This window comes from Pongo abelii, chromosome 6 (assembly GCF_028885655.2).
Source record: "Pongo abelii isolate AG06213 chromosome 6, NHGRI_mPonAbe1-v2.0_pri, whole genome shotgun sequence".
Lineage (NCBI taxonomy): Eukaryota > Metazoa > Chordata > Mammalia > Primates > Hominidae > Pongo > Pongo abelii.
In genome coordinates this window covers 69,390,245-69,414,822 of record NC_071991.2, presented here as the reverse complement: position 1 = coordinate 69,414,822, position 24,578 = coordinate 69,390,245, and the positions used below count along the sequence as shown (strand labels likewise).

Here is a 24,578-nt window from a genome sequence, read left to right as displayed (position 1 = left end):
CATGTGTGTCTCTGCACGTGAGATGGGTTTCCTGAATACAGCACACTGATGGGTCTTGAGTCTTTATCCAATTTGCCAGTCTGTGTCTTTTAATTGGAGCATTTAGTCCATTTACATTTAAAGTTAATATTGTTATGTGTGAATCTGATCCTGTCATTATGATGTTAGCTGGTTATTTTGCTCGTTAGTTGATGCAGTCTCTTCCTAGTCTCGATGGTCTTTACATTTTGGCATGATTTTGCAGTGGCTGGTACTGGTTGTGCCTTTCCATGTTTAGCGCTTCCTTCAGGAGCTCTTTTAGGGCAGGCCTGGTGGTGACAAAATCTCTCAGCATTTGCTTGTCTGTAAAGTATTTTATTTCTCCTTCACTTATGAAGCTTAGTTTGGCAGGATATGAAATTCTGGGTTGAAAATTCTTTTCTTTAAGAATGTTGAATATTGGCCCCCACTCTCTTCTGGCTTGTAGGGTTTCTGCCGAGAGATCCGCTGTTAGTCTGATGGGCTTCCCTTTGAGGGTAACCCGACCTTTCTCTCTGGCTGCCCTTAACGTTTTTTCCTTCATTTCAACTTTGGTGAATCTGACAATTATGTGTCTTGGAGTTGCTCTTCTCGAGGAGTATCTTTGTGGCGTTCTCTGTATTTCCTGAATCTGAATGTTGGCCTGCCTTGCTAGATTGGGGAAGTTCTCCTGGATAATATCCTGCAGAGTGTTTTCCAATTTGGTTCCATTCTCCCCGTCACTTTCAGGTACACCAATCAGACGTAGATTTGGTCTTTTCACATAGTCCCACATTTCTTGGAGGCTTTGCTCGTTTCTTTTTATTCTTTTTTCTCTAAACTTCCCTTCTCGCTTCATTTCATTCATTTCATCTTCCATGACTGATACCCTTTCTTCCATTTGATCGCATCGGCTCCTGAGGCTTCTGCATTCTTCACGTAGTTCTCGAGCCTTGGTTTTCAGCTCCATCAGCTCCTTTAAGCACTTCTCGGTATTGGTTATTCTAGTTATACATTCTTCTAAATTTTTTTCAAAGTTTTCAACTTCTTTGCCTTTGGTTTGAATATCCTCCCGTAGCTCAGAGTAATTTGATCGTCTGAAGCCTTCTTCTCTCAGCTCGTCAAAGTCATTCTCCGTCCAGCTTTGTTCCGTTGCTGGTGAGGAGCTGCGTTGCTTTGGAGGAGGAGAGGCACTCTGCTTTTTAGAGTTTCCAGTTTTTCTGCTCTGTTTTTTCCCCATCTTTGTGGTTTTATCTACTTTTGGTCTTTGATGATGGTGATGTACAGATGGGTTTTTGGTGTGGATGTCCTTTCTGTTAGTTTTCCTTCTAACAGACAGGACCCTCAGCTGCAGGTCTGTTGGAGTACCTGGCCGGCCGTGTGAGGTGTCAGTCTGCCCCTGCTGGGGGGTGCCTCCCGGTTAGGCTGCTCGGGCCTCAGGGGTCAGGGACCCACTTGAGGAGGCAGTCTGCCCGTTCTCAGATCTCCAGCTGCGTGCTGGGAGAAACACTGCTCTCCTCAAAGCTGTCAGACAGGGACATTTAAGTCTGCAGAGGTTACTGCTGTCTTTTTGTTTGTCTGTGCCCTGTCCCCAGAGGTGGAGCCTACAGAGGCAGGCAGGCCTCCTTGAGCTGTGGTGGGCTCCACCCAGTTGAAGCTTCCAGGCTGCTTTGTTTACCTAAGCGAGCCTGGGCAATGGCGTGCACCCCTCCCCCAGCCTCGCTGCCGCCTTGCTGTTTGATCTCAGACTGCTGTGCTAGCAATCAGCGAGACTCCGTGGACGTAGGGACCCTCTGAGCCAGGTGTGGGCTATAATCTCCTGGAGCACCGTTTCCTAAGCCCGTGGGAGAAGCACAGTATTCGGGTGAGAGTGGCCCGATTTTCCAGGTGCCGTCTGTCACCCCGGAAAGGGAACTCCCTGACCCCTTGCACTTCCCGAGTGAGGCAATGCCTCGCCCCTGCTTCGGCTGGCGCACGGTGCGCTCACCCACTGACCTGCGCCCACTGTCTGGCACTCCCTAGTGAGATGAACACAGTACCTCAGATGGAAATGCAGAAATCACCCGTCTTCTGCGTCGCTCACGCCGGGAGCTGTAGACCGGAGCTGTTCCTATTCGGCCATCTTGGCTCCTCCTCTCCACAGCTTAACTTTGAAGAGCCAGCTAGAGCCAGCCAGATTTCAGGAAAAATTATCTGCCCATTCCCGTCCCCTCTCCAGCTTTTCTCTCCACTGAGAGCCATTTTCATCACTAAGTAAAATTCTCCATCTCCACCATCCTTCAAGTGTCTGTGCAACCTCATTCTTCTTGGATGCTGGACAACTGCTCAGAACTCACTGCATGTGCCCAAAAAAGGCTGTCACACTGGCCCTTTGCCCTCACTGGTGGAGGGCAGCCGCCCCATGTGAGGAGGCAAGGGGCCCACTGAGCAGGTAACATAGCACTGTCCATGGATGGCAGAGCTAGAGAGCATTGTAACATGCCCTCTGGGACTTCGGGTGTTGCAGATCCCCCCACCTGGCCACCACAGTAGAGCCCATACAAAGCCTGCTCCTACAGGTGCCCAAAGAAGTCAGCTGCATCCTACACTCAATTGCTCATGTGCTGCCTCCTGCAAGAGGTTGAGCACAATGGACTGAGTAAATGGGGCACCCCTGTTGCACGTCCAGTGAAGGGGTCAAGAAAAACTCCCGCATCAATATGAAACTTGGATAACTCATTATTACATTTGCTTTTGTTGTTGTTGTTGTTGTTTTGAGAGTTTTTTATACTTTTTTTTTTGAGACAGTCTTGCTCGGTTACCCAATCAGGGATGCAGTGGCAAGATCATGGCTCACTGCAGCCTCAACCTCCTGGGCTCAATTTGTCCTTCCACCTCAGCCCTGTAGAGTAGCTAGAACTACAGGCATGCACCACCACATCCAGATAATTTTTTTATTTTTGCAGAGATGGTGTCTCAAAATGTTGCCCTGGTTAGTCTCAAATTCCTGGGCTCAAGTAATTCTCCTGCCTTGGCCTCCTGAAGTTTTGGGATAACAGGATGAGCCACCTTGACTGGCCTACATTTTTGCATTTTTTAATAAACTCATTCATAGGTAAACACATTCTGTTATGAGAATTATTTAAGTCACTTCCCAAAGATTTTAATACATAGTAGTCCATCTTTGGTCATTTTCCAAAGAGTTTCTTATTTTTATTTTGATTTCTTCTTTATCCCAATTTATAAAATAACATTTTAAGATTAATGAGTAGATAATTTGTGATTAAAGAAAAATAATGTAGGCTGCATGGTTCCTGTTTTTAAAAATCTATGGAGATTTATTTGGTCTATGATTTAGTGCCTCACTAATTGGTGAATTCCTCACATTTTCTAAAGCAGAGTTTTATTTTAAGAATACAGAGTGTGTATGTGTATGTGTGTATACATGTATATGTATTTGTAGAATGATGTTTGTCATTTGCCTTACATTTCCCTAGACATTTTTGTTTGTTAAATCTCCTTGAATTTTTCAAAACTATATTAGGTTAACTCCTGGGACATCTTGGTGAGGTACATCTTTTATCAGAAGTAATTTCCCTTTTTCCGTTTAATAATTTCCCAATGAAATAAATGTATTTTTATTGCTCTGCCTACTTTCTTTTGTACTTACCTGCAAATTTACTTCTTATTTCAAAACTTTATAGTATCAGTAGGTAGATGTTGTGTAAGTATATATTCTTAGGATAATATTCAGACAATTTGTGAATCTGAAATTTTTAATAGGTTTTGTTTCACCAATGTAAGTTTTAACTATTTATATGTTTGGAAATATTTCTGTAATTGTATATTGTATTTCTTATTTACTGTGCTCTTGATAGATTTTAGTCCATTCCTTTTGCGGTTTTATTTTTCCTTATATTTTTTCAAGTTATTTTGAGGGCTTCCATCTATATCTTGTGTGCTAATGAACATTATGTTTTTATTCTGTATATCTGCCCTTAAATTATTCTACCAAAGTCTAGGATTAAGCAATATCCTCTCCCTCAAACCAATTTTCTCTTTCTCAAAATTTTGCATATTTTTATTTCTCCATTTCTGCATTTCTCTTCACTTCCTCAGGTTCCATTAATCTGGATTTTATTTCCACATGTTATTATATTTTACATTAGAAACTAACTGCTACATACAGTTAAAATTTAGTGTTTTTCCTTACCATATGTCTATTACCACTTTTAGCCTTGTTTATTGGACCTATTTTGAATTTTGCTAGAAATAATCCCCTAAAAAAGAACAAAAAAGTTGTTCTTCTTTGGAATGTCTGTGTTTGGGAAAATTTATAAGTATTTATATGTTTTATGATGTCTTTATTTTGCCCTTTTCATTTATTGATGGTTTGACTAGATAGAAGGCTAAGATTTAAACTCACAATCATATTTCCTGAATCTGTTAAATACTAGTTTATGTGCTTTAACATCTGCTGCTGACAAGGAAGCTTTATTCAAATATAATCCTTGTTCTATTGTAGTAACTCATTATTGTCTCTTTAGAAGATTTAACTTTACTCTTTATCCTCAGAGTTCTGCATTTTACTATGGCATTTCAATATGTAGTTCTTTCTTTATTCATTTGTCTTAGGACTTTGTCATATGTGTATTCATGTATGACGCCAAATTTTATTATGGAAATTTCCTTCTATGTTATGATGATTATGGGATTTTTTTTCTGTATTTAGTGATTTATTATCATATGATCATTGTTGTATTTGAAAACACCTGTTCAAGTTTTATTAGAACTGTTTCTGATTATAGGAATTTGCATGGTTGATTATGGGAAATGAATATAATATACTTGGATGAGGTGTAACTGTAGTTTGTCTTCTGCATACGGAAGCTCAATCTCCTTTTAAAGAGTTGCCACCTACCTCGGACATTGTCCACATACCTTTGTTCCTCTAACTTGGCCAATCTAAGAGACAGGAGATGGTCTAGTCAGCCAGTAATTCCTGCAAAGTTTACAATTAATCATCTCAGTAGATCCCAGGGGTATCAGGCTGCTCCTTACATTTAATTACTTTGCTTTATCTTCCTCTATAGATAGGCTGTCTTAAAGTGTTTTATGCCACATTATGCTGCAGTTTCTTGTCAATCTGATTATATCTGCTTTGTATCTTGCAGAAAGTCCTCTCTCATCTACAAGTGCAGGATGCTGTATTATGTGTATTACCTTTTGAGTCATGTCCTGCATAGTTGTTTCTGTTTGTGTCAGGTCAGGCAGGAATTAAAGGCACTTGTTTTCATTTTCCAATACTATTGAGAATAATTTTCAATTTTAAAATAGTTTTTCTTCTTTTTAAATAGATTTAATTGGGAATCAAGCCAGAAATATTTTACTAACATGACATTTGGTGACCGATCTTTTTATTGTCTGTCACTGTGATCTGTTCACGTAATCAAAAATTCCATTTTTTTAAAGAAAAGGATATAGAAAAATCTTGCTGTAACATAAAAATAAGACTATTACTATAAGAGATCATATAATATAAATTTCCATTTTTCTTTTTTTCTTGGTATGTCATGGCAGTTCACTGTTTCTGAGGAAATTTGGAGTATGTTGGCTCTAAGAAAATAGTTATGTTCTTTTAGCTCTCTCTAAAAATTTAGAATTAAAATTATGACAGCTAATGATTCAAGAGAAGGCCAAAAAGAAAACGAATTCATTCTTTCACTGTCTTTTACATAGAGCTATGGCTTGTCAAACTGATGTCTGAAACAATGAATTTAACATCAAAGATTTATCTGGTTTAGGTACTAGAGATGGTTGGACTCTGACTACAATGTTTTAGGAAACATAAACATGGCTTTCTAGGTAATTAGGAAAAATAAACTACAGGAAATAAGAGTTGTCTCTTCTTAGCCCCTACACTTCCCATCACAGAAAAAAGCCTTTAGAATTGTTTCATTTTACCTAAGCTAACTCCACACAATGAATGACTGAACTGAACTTACTCCCAAGCACAGCCCATTATTCTGCACCACTTCACTCACTAACCAACCCAGCTGGAACTTTATCTAGTCACTTGCCAAAATCCCCCTCCTTCTTAAAGATGTTCTGACCCACCTCTGAGTTTTAATTTCCTCCCACTCTACCCTAGCGATGAGCTCTAACTTCTTCCTTCCAGCTGTCAAACCCACCTACTCCCTGGAGGTAAAATATCTGCAACAATCTTGCTTCTCTGCCAACCATTCACTAAGGTAAAAATGAATTTTCATATTTCTCTCTCAAGTGTCAAAAAGTACATATCAAAAGGAAAAATTATACCCACCTTTAAAACATATCACCAGTCTATCAGATATCTCAATCCAGATGTAAGAAATCATTTTATTTTACTTTATTCTTACAATTCCTCCAGTGAACACACAAGTGCACACATGACATTAACGAAATACAGTATCTAAAATCCCATTTCTAAATATTAATTCATAAAAAGTAATTATACTGTCTTGCTCCTCAGTTATTTGGAAGTGGAATTACTAGGTATTTCTCATACATATTTTTTAAATCCTCTTTTTATAATGTATTACATTACTGGTTGCTTATAGCAATCATAAAAGTATAGAATTTTAATAGAAGGGAACATAGAAATCATGTAATATAGCTTTTTATTCCCAGCACGGAACTTAAATGTATCTAATTTTAGGTGCTTACTATTTTGTGAGGAATTTTGTTTATTATTCATTTATTTATTCAATAAATACTTATTGAGAGTTTTATTATGCCCCAAACTTAATCTAGTGGCTGGGCATAAATCCAGGAATAAAATATGGCTCTGCACTTTCAAGGAAGTTACATTTTAGTGGGAAAATAACAAGCAATATTTATAAGTGAGCAACATAATAATTTTTAAAGTAATAAGTAATAAACATAATAATTAAGTCAATAATGAAATGTGATGAGGTAACCTGGAATTTTATTTACTTGTACGTTAATAAATTAGACACCCTATAACCTGTTACTGTTTGATAGTTGCTGGCAGAAGACATGAGACTCCTCAGCCAGGGACAAGGTTATTTTTTACTCACAGCACAGTGGGCAGATTATTAGCAATTTTGCTTAGGCATTATGCAGACTCCCCCATCACCCCATAGGAATTATGCAGATGGGACCAGATGGATTCTGTACACACAGTAAGGTTGTAGCACAACTGAAGAACCCTGACTATTGGAAAATCATGTTCTTAATCTTCCTTAACATTATAATTTTTACTTGCATTTTTCTATCAGTTTCTAAAAGCAGGTACCAAGAATCTACCAAAATAAATGTGCATAATTTATTTTTAAAATTGTGCAGAATTTAGAATTGCATATCTTCCTGTTGGATTGATAACTTCATCAGAAAAAGGCTGTCTCTGTGTCTAGTAATATTTCCTACTTTAAAGTTGTTTTATCAGATATCAGTAGAGCCATACTAGTTTTATTTTGTTTAGAGTACACGTAGTACATGTCCAGTAATTTTACTTCTTTTTTTTTGAGATGGATTTTCACTCTTGTTGCCCAGGCTGGAGTGCAATGGCACGATCTCGGCACACTGCAACCTCCACCTCCTGGGTTCAAGTGATTCTCCTTCCTCAGCCTCCTAAGTAGCTGGAATTACAGGCACCTACCACAATGCCTGGCTAATTTTGTATTTTTTTTAGTAGAGATGAGGTTTCACCATGTTGGTCAGGATGGTCTTGAACTCCTGACCTCCAGTGATCCACCTGCTTTGGCCTCCCAAAGTGCTGGGATTAGAGCAGTAAGCTACCATGCCTGGCCCAATAATTTTACTTTTAAACATTCAAGGACTGTATCTTAGACAGCATATAGTAGTTGACTTCTGTTGTTTTATACAGTCTGACAATGTTGAGTTTTAGCTGGAAGATTTAATTAATTTACAAGTATTATTATTTTTTTATTTGTGACAGAATCTTGTTCTGTCGCCCAGGCTGAAGTGCAGTGGCACAATTTCAGCTCACTGCAGCCTCCGTTTCCTGCACCCCAGTGATCCTCCTGCCTCAGCCTCCTGAGTAGCTGGGACTACAGGAATGTGTCAATGCCTGGCTAATTTTTGTGGGTTTGTTTTGTTTTGTTTTTGTAGAGACAGGGTTTTGCCATGTTGCTCAGGCTGATCTCAAACTCCTGGGCTCCTGCAATCCTCCCACCTCAGTCTCCTGAAGCACTGAGATTACAGACATGAACCACTGCCCCTAGTCTAGTTAATTTACATTTAAAGTTTTGTTGATATATCGGTATTTCAATCTAGCATTTTACTATAGCTTTTAAATTTTACTAGTACTTTTGTTCTTTTCTCTCCTCCTTATTTCTCTTTAATCTGTATATGTTCTTATTTTATTTCCCGTTTGTTATGCATTCCTCGTTTTTGTGGTTACCCCAGAGATTGCAAGATCTACCATTTATTAAACTATATTTCAAATTAGTATGTTTGCCACATTCTCAGAAATACTAGCTTTATGTACTCTCTTGCCAATGCATATTTGTCTAAAAAAAACTATGTATTTTGCCTTTGTTTGCAAAGATTACTTTTGCTTATAGACTGCTTGGTTGCTACTACTGTTTTAGCATTTTAAAGATGTCATTCTACTATCTTTTGTCAGCCGAACAGTGACTCTCAGTCTTACTACTGCACCTATGATAGTAATATGATTGTTTTATCTGTCTGCTTTGAAAAAGATCTCTTAGATCCTCGTTTTGAAAAGTTTTTCTAACCCATAATGAGATGTGACTTTTATTGCATTATTCTGTATAGAGTTTCTATTATTTAGTGCCTAATTCTAATTACTGGAGTTTTCAGTTGTCAAATTTTCACTTGATTCTATTTTATAGATTTCTCTTGTATAGTGAAATTCTCCATTTGTACCTATTTTTGAACATTTTAATCATATTTTAAAATTTACATTTGATAAATTCATTATCTAAATTACCTGTGTGACTGTTTCTATTTTTCGTTTTTGTTGTTGTTGTTGTTGTCCTGGTTTTCAATAATTTGGTTCTATTTTCTAGCATGCCTGGTAATTTTTTTGTTGCATGCTAAACATTCTATGTAAAAATGTATGGACTCTTTATGTGTCAGAGACTTAATTTTTTTCTGGCAATGAATTATAATATGGGTGAGTTAGGTTATTTCCATTAAAATTTGAAATAATTTTAGTTTACATTTCAATGTCATTGAGCCATCTGGATTATTTCTGGTATGTTCTCAAATGTAGGAAAGATCTTTTTGCAGGGCCTAAATTTATACATGTTCTTTCTTCTTCACGAACACTAAATTCTATTTTTTCTAGCTCTAACATCATGGGACAGATAAAATGTATGTTTCATTTTTTAGCTCCTTATTGTAACCATCTGAGGAGTTCTACCTCCCACAAAGAAAAACAACAACATTGCAGTAAAAAAAAGTATTTAATAGACATGAAGCCAGCCATGCCACCTCAAATCAGTCTCCTTGAAGGCATGTAGTTAGCGGTTTTACAAAGGGCACTTGCTGCTGATAGGTGGGATGGAGACAAAATCATAAGCTGTTCTCTTGAGTGTAGTTGTTTCTGGGTGGGGCCACAGGAATGGGAGTCAGCAAGTACAGATGGAGTCACTGTGTCCACGTACCAGCCATGAGTGTCACACATGCAAAAAAGTTGTGTATCTAATGACTAGTCTACACATTAGCTCCTCTCCCTAGCTTGATGGCCTTTCATTCGCTTTAGAAAGGTAGTTGACTTTTGGGGAATGGCTATTATCATTTAAACTATAACCTAAAAGCCTCTCAAAGTTAGCTTGGCCCAAAAGCCCAGGAATAATTAAGGAGAAGGTGAGATAAGGAAAGGGTTAAATCAGAATCCTTTCACTGCCATAATTTTCTCACTGATACAATTTTTGCAAAGGTGGTTTCATTATCAGCTAATCTTTATTTTTTAAAAAATCTTTTAAATATGGCCCATACAAGAGTAGTTTAAGAGTTAGGAAATCCCTCAAGGGGAAATTGTACACAGAATGTTAGGTCCATTTCTCTGTGATTTTCTTTATTATCTGGGACGTCAGCACCTCAAATCTTGGCTGGCTCGATGGTTTTAAATTGCAATATTTTACCTCCCAAACACAGATTGATCACAAAAACCTTTAACCTTATTTTTCTGGTAACCTCTATGCTCAGTGCTTTGAATTATCAAATGTCTCAATGTGTAATTGCAGTGACAAATGTATGACTTATTTTGATGCATCTTCTTCTCTCCTAGGTTTCATTGGTTGCCCTCTAATCCCTTCAACTGGCTGTTTCTGTTTTTGTGTTTTGCATTTTATTCAGCTTTTTTACAGTAGTTGAACTAATCAGCAACATGAGTATGATACATATTTCTGGTTATTTTGACATAACTAGAAGCAGAAGTCTGTGAAATATCTTTTGTATATTATAATTTAGAAGTTGGATTACAGGTTTATGAGTCAGATTATTGTGCTTTGAAAACAAATTTACTGTTTTTCCGATGCCTGAATATAAGCAAAGTAGTTACTCACCCTAGGCCTTAGTTTCCTTATATGTAAAATAGAAATAACAGAGTTCCAAAATTACAGAATTGTTGTGAGAAGGTATTATAAGGGTTTTATGTGTAATGTGCTATGCATAGAGTTTGGCACTTCTGAAGCACAAAGAAAAGTTACAAATATGAGTATCAGTTATGTTCTACTCTAAAGATACTCACCCAACAGAGAATAGAGACATTGCCCTATTTTTAAAATGAGCCTTGCCAATGCTTAGCAATTAAAATTATTCTAAATAATCAAAAAATTTTAATAATCTGCACAAGAATTTAGTCAGTACTTTTTGTCAAACTTACCAAACTGTATGCTTTAATTATTCCTTTTAAAATATGGCATTTTTCTATCCACTGTCCTCTATCTCCTCAATTGTTCTGCAAAATTTCTCTAATACTACCTGAAATAATATACTATATCTGCTTCCTTCCACTCAGTTTGGCATGCAGTTTTATACTGTTTTCTATTTATGTTTTTATTTTCCCTCCAACAAAATTCTGTATGCCTAGTGAAAGCCATAATTTTTGTTATTGCTGATAATTTTCCTATAAGCAGAGTGCTGAGTACATAGTTTCTATTCAATGATTATTTGTTGACTTTAATAGGGGCATGAATTTAAAAAAATAAATAGGAAAAAAAGAGATTCCCACTCTAGTTTAAAAAGTTGAAAAGATACATAGGGATTCACACATCTTAAAATTGTGCTTTAAAGGAAATATTTTATGACTGTTTCCATGGGTCACCAGAATATGTAAAATATTAAGTCTAGTAAAATATGTGATTTACTTCATATATTTTAAAAGATAAAAATACTTTTAAATTACATATTTATTAATTTTTAAGACCAATTATGGCATATAACAGAAAACATTAGCTTGTGCTATACCCATTGCACTATAAAAAGCTGCATTAATGTCTTTTGTTACTTGAAAACAGTTAAGCTTGTAGTTTGGTTTTATAATTAAAGTTTCCAGGCTCTTCAGTAAGAGAGATAACTCAAGGAGTTAAAAAAAAAAAAAAAAAGTGAGCTTAGGGAGGAGAGGAGCAAGAAGGCTGAATAGAAGGCTCCACCGGTTGTTCCCCTGGCAAGGACACCAATTTAACAGCTATCTACACAACAAAAGCACCTTCATAAGAAGCAAAAAACAGTGCGCACTCATAGTACTTGCTTTAACTTTATATTACTGAGTCTTGAACAGCTGGCACTACTTCTTCCCCATCCCCGAGCAATGGCCATGTAGTACAGAGAGTGTTTCTGTACCCTTGGGAGAGGGAGAGTGCAGCAATTGTGAGACACTTCATTGAATTTATCCTCCTGTCACAGAAGATAGCAAAACCAGGTTGAACTCAGCTGACACGCATATTTAAAACAGCCCCAGCCAGAGGGGAATCACCCTGCAAGCGGTTGAAATTTGAGTTTCAGCAAGCCTGACCACCACAAGCTAAAGTGTTCTGGGGCTCTAAATAGTCTTAAAAGGCTATCTAGGCCACAAGGACTGCAACTTGTAGGTGAGCCTTACTGCTCAGAGCCAGTGAACTTGGGAGGCTTGTGACCCTACTGAGACACCAGCCAGAGTGGCTAAGGGAGTGCTTGCACCACACCTCCCTCAACCCCAGGTGTCATAGCTCACAGCTCCAAAAATGACCCCTTCCTTCTACTTGGGAGAAGAGAGGGAAGAATAAAGAGGACTTTCTCTTGCTTCTTAGATACCAGCTCAGCCACAATAGGATAGGGAACCAGTAGGAGTTACCCTTTCCAGGCCCCCTTAGCTCCCAGATGACATTTCTAGACACAGCTTGAGCCAGAAGAGAACCCACTGCCTTGAAGGGAAGAACTCAGTCCTGGCAGGACCTATCACATGATGACTACAGAGCCCTTAGGTCCTAAATACTCAGCAGCAATACCCAGGTAGTAGTATACTGTGGGCCTTGGGTGAGCCTCTGTGGCTTGCTGACTTCAGGCAAGATTCAGCACATTCCCACCTGTGGTGGCTACGGAGCGAGACTAATTCTGCTTGAAAAAAGCATGGGGAAAAGTAAAGGGGACTTTGTCTTGCACCTTAGGTACTAGCTTGGCTATAGGAGGATAGCACATCAAACAGGCTCCTGGTGTTCATGATTCCAGGACTTCCCTCTTGGACAGCATTTCTGGACCTCTCCTGCGACAGAGGGCATCCCCACTTCCCTGAAGAGTGAGTCTGAGGCCACACAGCATTCAACGCAAGCTGTCTAAAGAGCCCTTGAGACGTAAGGGAACATCGGTGGTACCCTGGAAGTAGTCTCCATGGTCCTGTGATGGTGGTGGCCATGGAGTCCTTTTCTGCCTGTGGAAAAGGGAGGGAAATGTGAGAAGAGCTGTGACTCATGATTTGAGTGCCAGCTCAGCTGCAGTAAAATAGAACACTAGGTAGACTTCTAAGGTTTTTAACTCCAGTCCTGAGCTCCCAGATGGCACCTCTGGACACATCTGGGGCCAGAGGGAATTTGCCACCCTAAAGGGAAGGACAATAGCCTGGGTGGCTTCAACCCCTGCTGATTGTAGAGCCCCAGGGCCTTGAGTGAACATAGGAGCTAGCCAAATAGTGGTTACAGTGGGCCTTGGGTGAGAGTCAGTGCTGTGCTGGCTTCAGGTCTGACCCAGCACAGTCCCAGTGATGGTGGCCACAGGGGTACTTGTATCACTCCACCCTTATCTCCAGGTGGCTCAGAACAGAGGGAGAGAGAATCCATTTGTTTGGGAGAAACTAAGGGAAGACACTAAGAGACTCTGCCTGGTAATCCAGAGAATTCTTCCAGAACTTATCAAAGACCATCAAGCAGTACCTCCATAAGTCTGAAAGAACCATAGTGTTATTGGGTTTGGGATGCCTCCTAATGCAGATAAAGTTTAGATCACAATACCCAAGTCCTTTGGAATACCTGAAAGCCTTACCAAGAAGGGTGACTACAAATAAGCCCAGACAACAAAGACTACAAAAAATACCTAACTCTTCAAAGCCAAGACAAAGATGAACAACCACAAGCATCAAGACTATCCAGGAAAACATTACCTAACCAAATGAACTAAATAAGGCACCAGGGATTAATCATGGAGAAACAGAAATATGTGACCTTCCAGACAGTGAATACAAAATAGCTGTTTTGAGGAAACTCAAAGACATTCATGGTAATACAGAGGAGGAATTCATAATACATTTAACAAAGAAATTGAAATTGTTAAAAAGAATCAAGTAGAAATTCTGGAGTGAAAACATGCAATTGAGATACTGAAGAATGCATCAGTCTTTTATAGCACAATTAATCAAGTAGAAAAAATAATTAGTGAACTTGAAGATAGGTTTTTCTGAAAATACATAGTCAGAGGAGACAAAAGAAAAAAAGAAGTACAGACAATGAAGCATATCTATAGGATCTAGAAAATAGCCTCCAAAGGGAAAATCTGAAAGTTATTGGCCTTAAAGATGTAGAGAGAAAGATAGGGGTAGAACAATTTTTCAAAGGGATAATAACCGTGAACTTCCCAAACCTAGAGAAAGATATCAATGTCCATGTACATGAAGGTGATAGAACACCCAGTAGATTTAACCCAAACACGATTACCTCAAGACATCTAATAATCAAACACTCAAAGGTCAAGAAACTATCCTAAAAGAAGCAAGAAAAAGGAACGGATAATATACAATGGAACTCCAATACCGCTGGCAGCAGACTTTTCAGTGGAAAACACCAGACCAGAAGAGAGTAGTATGACATATTTAAAGTGCTGGGAAACTTTTTTTTTTTTGAGGCAAGATTCACTCTTGTTGCCCAGGCTGGAGTACAATGGCACAATCTTGGCTCACTGCAACCTCTGCCTCCTGGGTTCCAGCGATTCTCCTGTCTCAGCCTACTGAGTAGCTAGGATTACAGGTACCTACAGCCATGTCTAGCTAATTTTTTGTATTTCTAGTAGAGGTGGAGTTTCACCATGTTGGTCAGGCTGGTCTCGAATGCCTGACCTCAGGTGATTCACCAGCTTTGGCCTCCCAAAGTGCTGGGATTACAGGTGTGAGCCACTGCGCCTAGCCGAAAAAAACCTTTTTGACCCTAGAATAGTATATCTGTTGAAAATATTCTTCGAACATGAAGGAGAATTAAAGACTTTCTCAGGAAAACAAAAGCTTAAGAGTTTTATTAACACCAGACCTGCCCTATAAGAAATGCTAAAGGGTGTACTTCAGTTAGAAAGAAAAGGACATTAATGAGCAATAAGAAATCGTCTGAAGGTACAAAATTCACTGCTAATAGTACACAGAAAAATTTAGAATACTACAATACTGTAGCTATGGGGTGTAAACTGTTCTTATCTTAAATAGAAAAGCTAAAAATAAATAAATAAAAATAAATAAATAATATATATTATAACATTATATATATTATATATAAAAATAAACAAATAAAAATAAATAAATAATATAATATATAATATATAATATAGAATATAGAATAATATATTATAGTATATTATATTATATATTACAATATATAATTAAATTATAATTAAATAATATAATATATAATATAAATAAATAAATAAATAATAAAGCAACCAGAAATAAAAACTAAAACAACTTTCTAAGACATAAACAGTACAACAAGATAGAAACAGAAACAACAAAAGATTAAAAAGCAGGAAGATGAAGTTAAGGTATAGAATTTCTATTAATTTTGTTTTTTCTTTGTTTGTTTATTTGATTATGCAACAATGTTAAGTCGTTATCAGCTTAAGATAATGGGTTATAGGATAGTATTTGCAAGCCTCATGGTATCCTCAAGTCAAAAACCATAAAATGGATACACAAAATGTAAAAAGCAAGAAATGAAATACCACCAGAGAAAATCACCTTAACTAAAAAAAAAGACAGGAAGGAAAGAAAGAAGAGAAGACCAAAAACAACCAGAAAACAAATAACAAAATGGCAGGAGTAGGTCCTACTTATCAATAATTACATTGGATGTAAATGAACTAACTGTCCCGTCAAAAGACATAGAGTGGCTGAATGGATTAAACAGCAACCACGACCAAGACCCAATGATCTCAGGCCTACAAGAAACATACTTGACATATAGAAACACACATAGACTGAAAATAAAGAAATGGAAGAAGATATTTCATCCCAATGGAAACCAAAATAGAGTAGGAGTAGCTATAACTACGTCAGACAAAATAGATTTCAAGACAAAGACTATAAGAAGATACAAAGAAGGTCACTATATAATGATAAAACAGTTGATTCAGCAAGAAGATATAACAATTTTAATCCTGTTCCTATTTAGAAAAAAAAAAGCACAGCTCATTGCCATCACTCACGTAATTTCACATAAACACGCTCTTCGAGGCTGAAGCAAATCTGACTGATTTTCAATGTAAAAATAAAATATAAAAACTGCTTTTGGAGTTATTTCTAAACAGAACTAACATCAGAATCATCAGAATCATTCCTTTCGGAAAAATCAGATTGATCAAATGAATCTTTGTCAACAACTGTTCAAGAATGATGTTAACATCACATGAAATGTCACATTTTCCAGGGTCTGACATTTTCAGCAATCAAGAATTACTATATTTTGTAAATGGAGATACCACTATGTATTATTTCATTCTCACACTGCTCTAAAGAAATACCTGAAACTGAGTAATTTATAAAGGAAAGAGGTTTAATCGACTCACAGCTCCATATGTATTGGGAGGTCTCAGGAGACTTACAATCGTGGCAGAAGGTGAAAGGGAAGGAAGGCCTTCTTCATATGGCAGCAGGAGAGAGAAGAGTGAGCAGAGGAAATGCCAGACGTTTATAACACCATCAGATCTCATGAGGACTCACTCACTTTCACCAGAACAGCATGGAGGAAAGTGCCCCCATGATCCAATTGCCTCCCACTGGGTCCTTCCCTCAACAGATGGGGAATACAGGGATAACAACTCGAGTTGAGATTTGGGTGGGGACACAAAGCCAAACCATATCATGCTACTAAAAACAGAATGCTATAAATAAAATGATGTCTGTGTCCAATGTTGATATACTAGAGCAATACGAAAATAATAATAAAAGCGAGGTAATTTCATGTCCAAGTTATCTTTAGGTAAACATGGCAGCCGCATGTTTTCTTGCTGGCAAGTATTCTTGGGGCAGATGGGAAAAGGATTAAATATATATCTACTGAACACTGGAGCATCCAGATTTATAAAGCAAATATTATTAAAGCTAAGGAGAGCAATAGACTCCAATACATAACAACTGGAGAGTTTAACAACCTGCTTTCAGCATTAGACAGACCATTCAGACAGAAAATCAACAAAGAAACATGGGACTTAATCTGCAGTATAGAACAAATGGACCTGATAGATATTTGCAGAACATTTTATCTAATGATTGCAGAATACACATTTTTTTCCTCAGCACACGGACCATTCTCAGGGATAGATCATATGTTAGGTCACAAAACAAGTCTTAAAACATTCAAAATAATTAAAATAATATCAAGAATCTTCTCTGACAACAATGGAATAAAACTAGAAATAAATAACAAGAGAAATTTTGGAAACTACACAAACACATGGAAATTAAATAATATGCTCCTGAATGACCACTGGGTCCATGAAGAAATTAAGAAGGAAATTAAAAATTTTTGGAAACAAATAATAATGGAAACACAACATACCAAAACCTATGGGACACAGCAAAAGCCGAACCTAAGAGAGAAGTTTATAGCTCCAAGTGCCTACATCAAAAAAAGAAGAAAAACTTCAAATAAACAATCTAACTATGTACTTTAAAGAATTAAAAAAAGGCAAGTGCAAACCCACCCAAAATTAGTAGAAGAAAATGAATAATAAATATCAGAGCAAAAATAAATGAACTTGAAATGAAGAAAACAATACAAAAGAACAATGAACCAAAAAGTTGGTATTTTGAAAAGATAAACAATTGTGAAACCTTTAGCCAGATTAAGGAAAAAAAGAAATACCTAAATAAATAAAATCAAAGATAAAAAATGAGAAATTACAACTGATACCACCAAAAATCAAAGGATCATTAGTGGCCATTATAAGCAACTATATGCCAATTAATTGAAAAGTCTAGAACTGGGTAAATGCCTAGACATAAATCTACCAAGATTGAACCACAAATAAATTCAAAACTTAAACATACGAATAACAGGTAATGAGATCAAAGCCATAACGAAAATTCTCCCAGGGAAAAAAAATCTCAGGACCCAATGACTTCACTGCTGAATTCTACCAAACATTTAAGGAAGAACTAATACTAATACCAACTCTACTCAAACTATTTCAAAAAAACAGAGGAAAAGGAAACATTTCCAAACCCATTCTATGAGGCTAGTATTACCCTGGTACCAAAACCAGATAAAGATACATCAAAAAGAAAATTATAGGACAAAATCTCTTATGAATATTGATACAAAATTCTCAACAAAACACTGGCAAATTAAATTTAGCAATATATTGAATTTAGCAATATATTGAAAGATTACTCATCATTACAAAGTGCAGTTTATCCCTGGGAAGCAAGGATGGTTCAACATAAGCAAATCAATGTGATACATCATATCAGCACAATGAAGGATAAAAACCACATGATCTTATCAATTGATTCTGAAAACTTGTGATAAAATTTAACATTGCTTCACGATAAAAACCCTCAAAAACTGGGAATAGAAGGAACATAACTCAACATAATAAAAGCTGTATACAACAGACCCACAGCTAGTATCATACTGAATCGGAAAAAAACTGAAACGCTTTCCTCTAAGATCTGCAATGCAACAAGGATGCCTAATTTCATTCCTGTTATTCAACATAGTACCGGAAATCCTAGCTAGAGCAATCAGAAAAGAGAAAGAATTAAAGGGAGTCCATATTGGAACGAAAGAAGTCAAACTATACTTGTTTGCAGATAATATGACTTGATATTCGGAAAAACCTGAAGACGTCACAAAGAGACTATTAGAACTGATAAACAAATTCAGTATCCTAGCTAATACGTCGAAACCCCGTCTCTATTAAAAATACAAAAAATTAGCCGGGCGTGGCGGCGGGCGCCTGTAGTCCCAGCTACTCGGGAGGCTGAGGCAGGAGAATGGACTGAACCCAGGAGGCGGAGCTTGCAGTCAGCCGAGATCGCGCCACTGCACTCCAGCCTGGGCGACAGAGCCAGACTCTGTCTCAAAAAAAAAAAAAAAAAAAAAAAAAAAAAATTCCGTAAAGTTGCAGGATACAAAATCAACCTACAAAAATCAGTAGCATTTCTATATGCCAACACCAAACACTCTGAGAAAGGAATTAAGAAAGTAATCCCATCTGTAATAGCTATATAAATAAAATGAAACACCTAGGAATTAACTTAACCAAAGAGGTGAGGGATCTCTACAATGAAAACTATAAAACACTGATGCAAGAAATTAAAGAAGACACACAAAAATGAAAAGACAATCTATATTCATGGATAGGAAGAATCAATATTACCAAAATCTCCACATTACCAAAAGCAATCTACAGAGTTATTGCAATTCTTATCAAAATATCAATGACATTCCTCACAGAAATATAAAAAGTAGCCCTAAAATTTATATAGAAAAATAAAGACCCAGAACAGCCAAAGCTCTCCTGAGCAAAAAGAATGAAACTGGAGGAAGCACATTACCTGAGTTTATACTATGGAGTCATAGTAGCCAAAACGACATAGTACTGGCATAAAAACAGACACATAGATAAGTGGAAGAGAAAAGGGAACCCAGAGATAAATCCATATACAGTAAACTCATTTTTGACAAAGGTACAAGAATCTACACTGGAGAAAGAAAAGTCTCTTCAATACATTATGCTGGGAAAACTGAATACGAATATGCAAAAGAATTAAACTAGAACCCTATCTCTCACCATATACAAAAAAATCAAAAAGGATTAAAGATTTAAATACAAGACCTCAAATTATAAAACTACTAAAAGAAAACATAAGGGAAACTGTGCAGGACATCGGACTGGGCAAATATTTCTGGAGTAATAACCCACAAACACAGACAATCAAAGCAAAAATGGACAAATGTAATCACATCAAACTAAAAGCTTCTGCATAGGAAAGGAACCAATTGACAAAGTGAACAGACAGTCCACAGAATGGGAGAAAACATATTCAAACTACCTATCTGACAAATTAATAACCAGAATATATAAGGAGCTCAAATAACACTATAGGAAAAAAATCTAATTATTTGATTTTAAAAATGGGCAAAAATCTAAAGAGATACTTCTCAAAAGAAGACTTACAAATGGCAAACAGGTATATAAAAAGGTGCTCAACATCATTGATCATCAGAGAAATGCAATTCAAAACTACATTAAGATGCATCATCTCACCCCATTTATAATGGCTTTTATCCCAATGTCAGGCAATAACAAATGCTGACAAGGATATGGTGAAAGGGGAACCTTATTACACTGTTGGTGGGAATGTAAATCGGTACAACCACTATGGAAAACACCTTGGAAGTTCTTCAAAAAACTGAAAATAGAGCTACCATTTGATCTAGCAATCCCACTTTTAGCTATATGCTCCAAATAAAGAAATTCAGTGTATCAAAGAGCTATCTGCACTCCTATGTTTATTGCAGCACTATTCATAATAGCCAAGAGTTGGGAGCAAGCTACATGTCAATCAACAGATGAATTGATAAAGGAAATGTGGTACATATACACAAGGGAGTACTTTTCAGTCATAAAAATGAATGAGATCCTGTTATTTGCAACAACATGGATGGAACTGGAGGTCATTATATTAAGTAATATAAGTCCAGCCCGGAAAGACAAGCTCCACACATTCTCACTTATTTGTGGAAGCTAATAATGAAAATAATTCAACTCATGAACATAGAGAGAAGGATGATTACCAGAGTCTGGGCAGGGTAGTGGAGGACTGGAGGAAGCACAGATGGTTAATTAATACAAAAAAATAGTTAGAAAAATGAATAAGATGTATTATTTGCTAGCACAACAGCGTGACTACAGTCAAAAATGATTTAATTGTATGTTTTAAAATAACAAAAAGAGTATAATTGGATTGTTTGTAACACAAAGAATAAATCCTTCAGGTGATGGATACCCCATTTACCCTTATGTTATTATCATGCATTGCATGCTTCTATCAAAATATCTTATGTAACTCATAAATATATATACCTACTATATATCCACAAAAATATAGAAAATTTAAAAATATATGAGCTTACTTTTCTTTACCCAGATCAAAGTAAACATTGTTGTCTGTCAACAACATGGTCAATATAAATATATTTCAGTAGTAATAGCATTTGTAATATGTTTAAATATGGCATTCTTAAATTTTATTAGTCAAAATATTGGAAACAATGAAGAAAGTCCCATTTACTACCCAACAAACTAGTTATGGTACTATTACTAAAAATTATAAAAATTCTTACTGTCTGTTTTGAATTTCTCTTCTGCTACAATCATTCCAAAGAAGTGTCTGTACTTGGGTCTGAACATATCATTATGGATCTCTGAATAACACGCTTGTTATTTGATGAAATCCTTCTGGAAGTCCTCCCAGTATTGAATTGCAATTGTTCTGCAAGAAGAAATATACAGAAAAGCCAATTAGCTTGCCAGGCTCCACCAGCATCTTAAAGATGGTATTTAAGAGAGGCCCATGACTACTTTGATTTTACAAACTTCACTAGGTGATAATTTCCAAGTCATCAGAATTAATAAAAATTCAGGAAATGTCAAACTTCAGGGAATATAAAACCTCACCTAAGAACATTTTAGAAGGGTCCAGTAACCATCCCAAGTGACAAATCAGGCCTTCCTTTATGTACATTACAGGGAGAAGAGAAGGTAGAAGGGTAGCATAGGGGTGGAGGGCAAAGCTAGATCTACAGCTTCCTGCAGATGTATTTTGATCCTCCACTTCCCTGGACAGGGGTCAGTCTCATTTAATTAACTAATTCTTTTCACATGTTCTGTAAGAATGAACTATGTGCTATATCTGTTATAGGATGTAGTAATTGGAAGGGTGGATGGAAATACAGAGAGAAGAATTGACAGTGAAACTTGCCAATTTCATAGTCTAAGGGAATGCAGATGTCCATCCAAGACCCTTCAGAAACCCTAATTCCAGAAGGCACTGACTACTCTTTAGGGAATTCAGGTCTCACTGCATTATCCATCAGAACCAGTGTCTGTGTAGATGATTGAAATGGCATATTAGATTTCTTTTCTATAAAATGGAGAAAAAAATACCTCTAGATTATATAGATGGAATTTTAGCATGCAACTCTTAGCTGAAGAGAGACATACTCTCCTCTGCAGCCATCAACTGTAGTGCTTTTAATGAAGTTTCTTAGGAATACTATGAAGATCTTCCAGGGTCATCTCTGTGTTTCTGGGGTAATCCTTTGCATGTACCTCACCCTTCCTTGTGCCTTCAATCAGAAAACAACAAATTCTAGATAGTTGAGTGTATTAGTCCATTCTCACACTGCTATGAAGAAATACCCAAGACTGGGTAATTCTTAAAGAAAAGAGGTTTAATTGACTCACAGTTCTGCATGGCTGGGAAAGCCTCAGGAAACTTATAATCATGGTGGAAGGCACCTCTTCACAGGGTGGCAGGAGAGAGAATGAGTGCTGAACGAAGGGGGAAGCACCTTATAAAACCATCAGATCTCCTAAGAACTTCCTCACCATCATGAGAATAGCATGGGGGAAACTGCCCCCATGTTTCAATTATCTCCACCTGGTCCCACCCTTGACACATGGAGATTATTACAATTCAAGGTGAGATTTGCGAGGGGATATAGAACCAAACCATATCAGTGAGTGAAGTATTTATAAGCAATGGTGCTTTGTGTGCGTTACTCTTTGAGAAGCAGTGCAGTCATTTGTGCCATTACATATATCCCTCAGTATGTTTACACATTTCTGCTCCATGACCTATGGGTCTCAACAATAAATTGTGCTATATGACTTCTTCCATTTTTCACACTGCACTCAGAAACACAAGCCTAAAATAAATAGACTGTGAATCAGGGCCATGGGAGTCTCTTCTTTTACAAGGGTTGTCCTTTGGAAGCACTTTCTCCTTCCCTAAAGAGCTTATGTTTTTACCAGCTAAACTTAAAAATGGGTCTTTTCCATGTCCATTTCCTGAATATTTTGTTATTGATCCAAACTATTTTTTCTCTGCCTTTCATGTTATTATAAAAGAAACCTCATTGTGCCCTAGTGCATATATTAAAATATAAAATAAAAGAAGATTAAAGGTATAAAACGGAAAAGTCAGCAAGCAACTAAAAATCCTAACACTTAAAAAAGAAAGAAAGAAAGTGGGTTAAAAGGTTACAAAGGAAAAGAATATGGGTTTCTGGAAGAGGCTAAAATATAAACAGCCCCCTGACCTTGGGTTCAAATAAGGAATGAATAGAAGGGTTGGACATATTTATTAAGGCAGACAATTTGAAAAATTTAATCCTCAGCTAAACTAAAAAACATCCAAGGAAGGCAGTATTTGAATGTCTACCCTCAAGTCCAAGAGGAAGAATCTCTAGGGATTTTCTGGAGAGAAGAAACTCTATTACAACATTTTCCTGGCCTGAAAGCCTAGTTAGGAGGAAGTGAACAGAACCCAGCCCCAAGGCCAAATTTCAGCTCAAGTGGATGGACTGCCAGCACATCCTACACACCGGACAAAGACAGTGAAGCCAAGACTACCCACATTCCCATGCTTTTAGAACTGGGGAACCTCAAGGGGGTACTTGATTTATGTGGAATAACTGGTCTGCCTAAATTCATTTAAGAAAGAAAAACTTTTCCAGCACCCTCACCTGAGATTGAGGATTTTAGAAAATAGAAATGGAAGATGGAAATATATTAAATTGCTCCTTGGCTAATATATTAGGACCCCGAAAAAAAGAGCCTAAGGTTCAAATAGTAACAATAGACAGCAGTTATTAAACACTGATTGTTCCACGCCATGTTGTTTTACATGTAGAATCTCCTTCTATCGTCACAAAAATCCTATGAGGCATATATCATCACACCAGTTTTTATAGATGAGGAAGCCTGAGCCTAGGTTCGTTCATTAGCGATGAATGTATTATAAACATGTAATGAAGAGCTATAATAGTTAATGGTAGAGACAGGATTCAACCCCCTGTCTACCTGACTCAGGGCCTATATTCTTGACAACCTACAGTGTGGAATGAATGAACCACTGCAATAAATATAATCATGAATTAATAAGCAAACAATATGCATATGATACTCTACTTATATTAATAAATCTTATGAGCAAAGGATGTCAAAGAAGACTATTTACAACTCACCTATACAACAGTAAGAGCTTAGAGGGCCTAATGTTGCAAGACACAATTTGTGTATTTACTCAGGCTCTAACATTTGGAATTTCCATGAATGGGTCCTAGTCCTTCATCAACTGTTATTAATCTAATTTACTCATCTTAAAATAATAAAAGAAAAATTTAAAATTAAGTTACTATAATACGTCATGTCTTGTGCTGTTGCTATGCATTCATAGAAATTCTCTCGTTTCATCTAATACCCACTTCAGTGGTTAGTATAAAATATGCATTCAGTAAGTATTTTTAAAATAGTGTAATTAGTATTTCCCTCATTTCCCTGATGTGACAATTGACACTCAGAGAAAACTTACCAAGGACCAGAACTCCTCATGTAGGATTCAAATTTAGTTTTTCTAACTTCAAGACCCATATATTTGGTACAATATCAAAAGCTACAAAATTACAAAATTAAATTGTTATAGAAACGAATAAAATGAGTTAAAAGAAGATTACACTTGGCCGGGTGCGGTGGCTCATGCCTGTAATCCCAGCACTTTGGGAGGCTGAGACGGGCGGATCACGAGGTCAGGAGATCGAGACCATCCTGGCTAAATGGTGAAACTCCGTCTCTACTAAAAATACAAA

General features: G+C 36.9%; 1 protein-coding gene across 9 annotated transcripts in view; it reads right to left on the bottom strand.

Annotated features, from left to right (window-relative positions):
* Positions 1–11,370: 11,370 nt before the first annotated feature.
* LOC129060378 (protein PPP5D1-like) overlaps positions 11,371–24,578 on the bottom strand; it is a 272,742-nt gene continuing 259,534 nt past the window's right edge. For 5 of the 9 annotated variants that reach the window (XR_008527042.2, XR_008527033.2, XR_008527041.2 and 2 more), the window contains 3 exons: positions 21,051–21,199; positions 12,613–12,877; positions 11,505–11,868 (listed from right to left, as the gene is read on the bottom strand). The gene's annotated coding sequence lies outside the window, so the exon portion shown is untranslated. Of the gene's footprint in view, positions 12,878–21,050; positions 21,200–24,578 lie in introns of all 9 variants that reach the window. The other 4 variants (XR_008527032.2, XR_008527036.2, XR_008527053.1 and 1 more) reach the window with 2 other exon arrangements.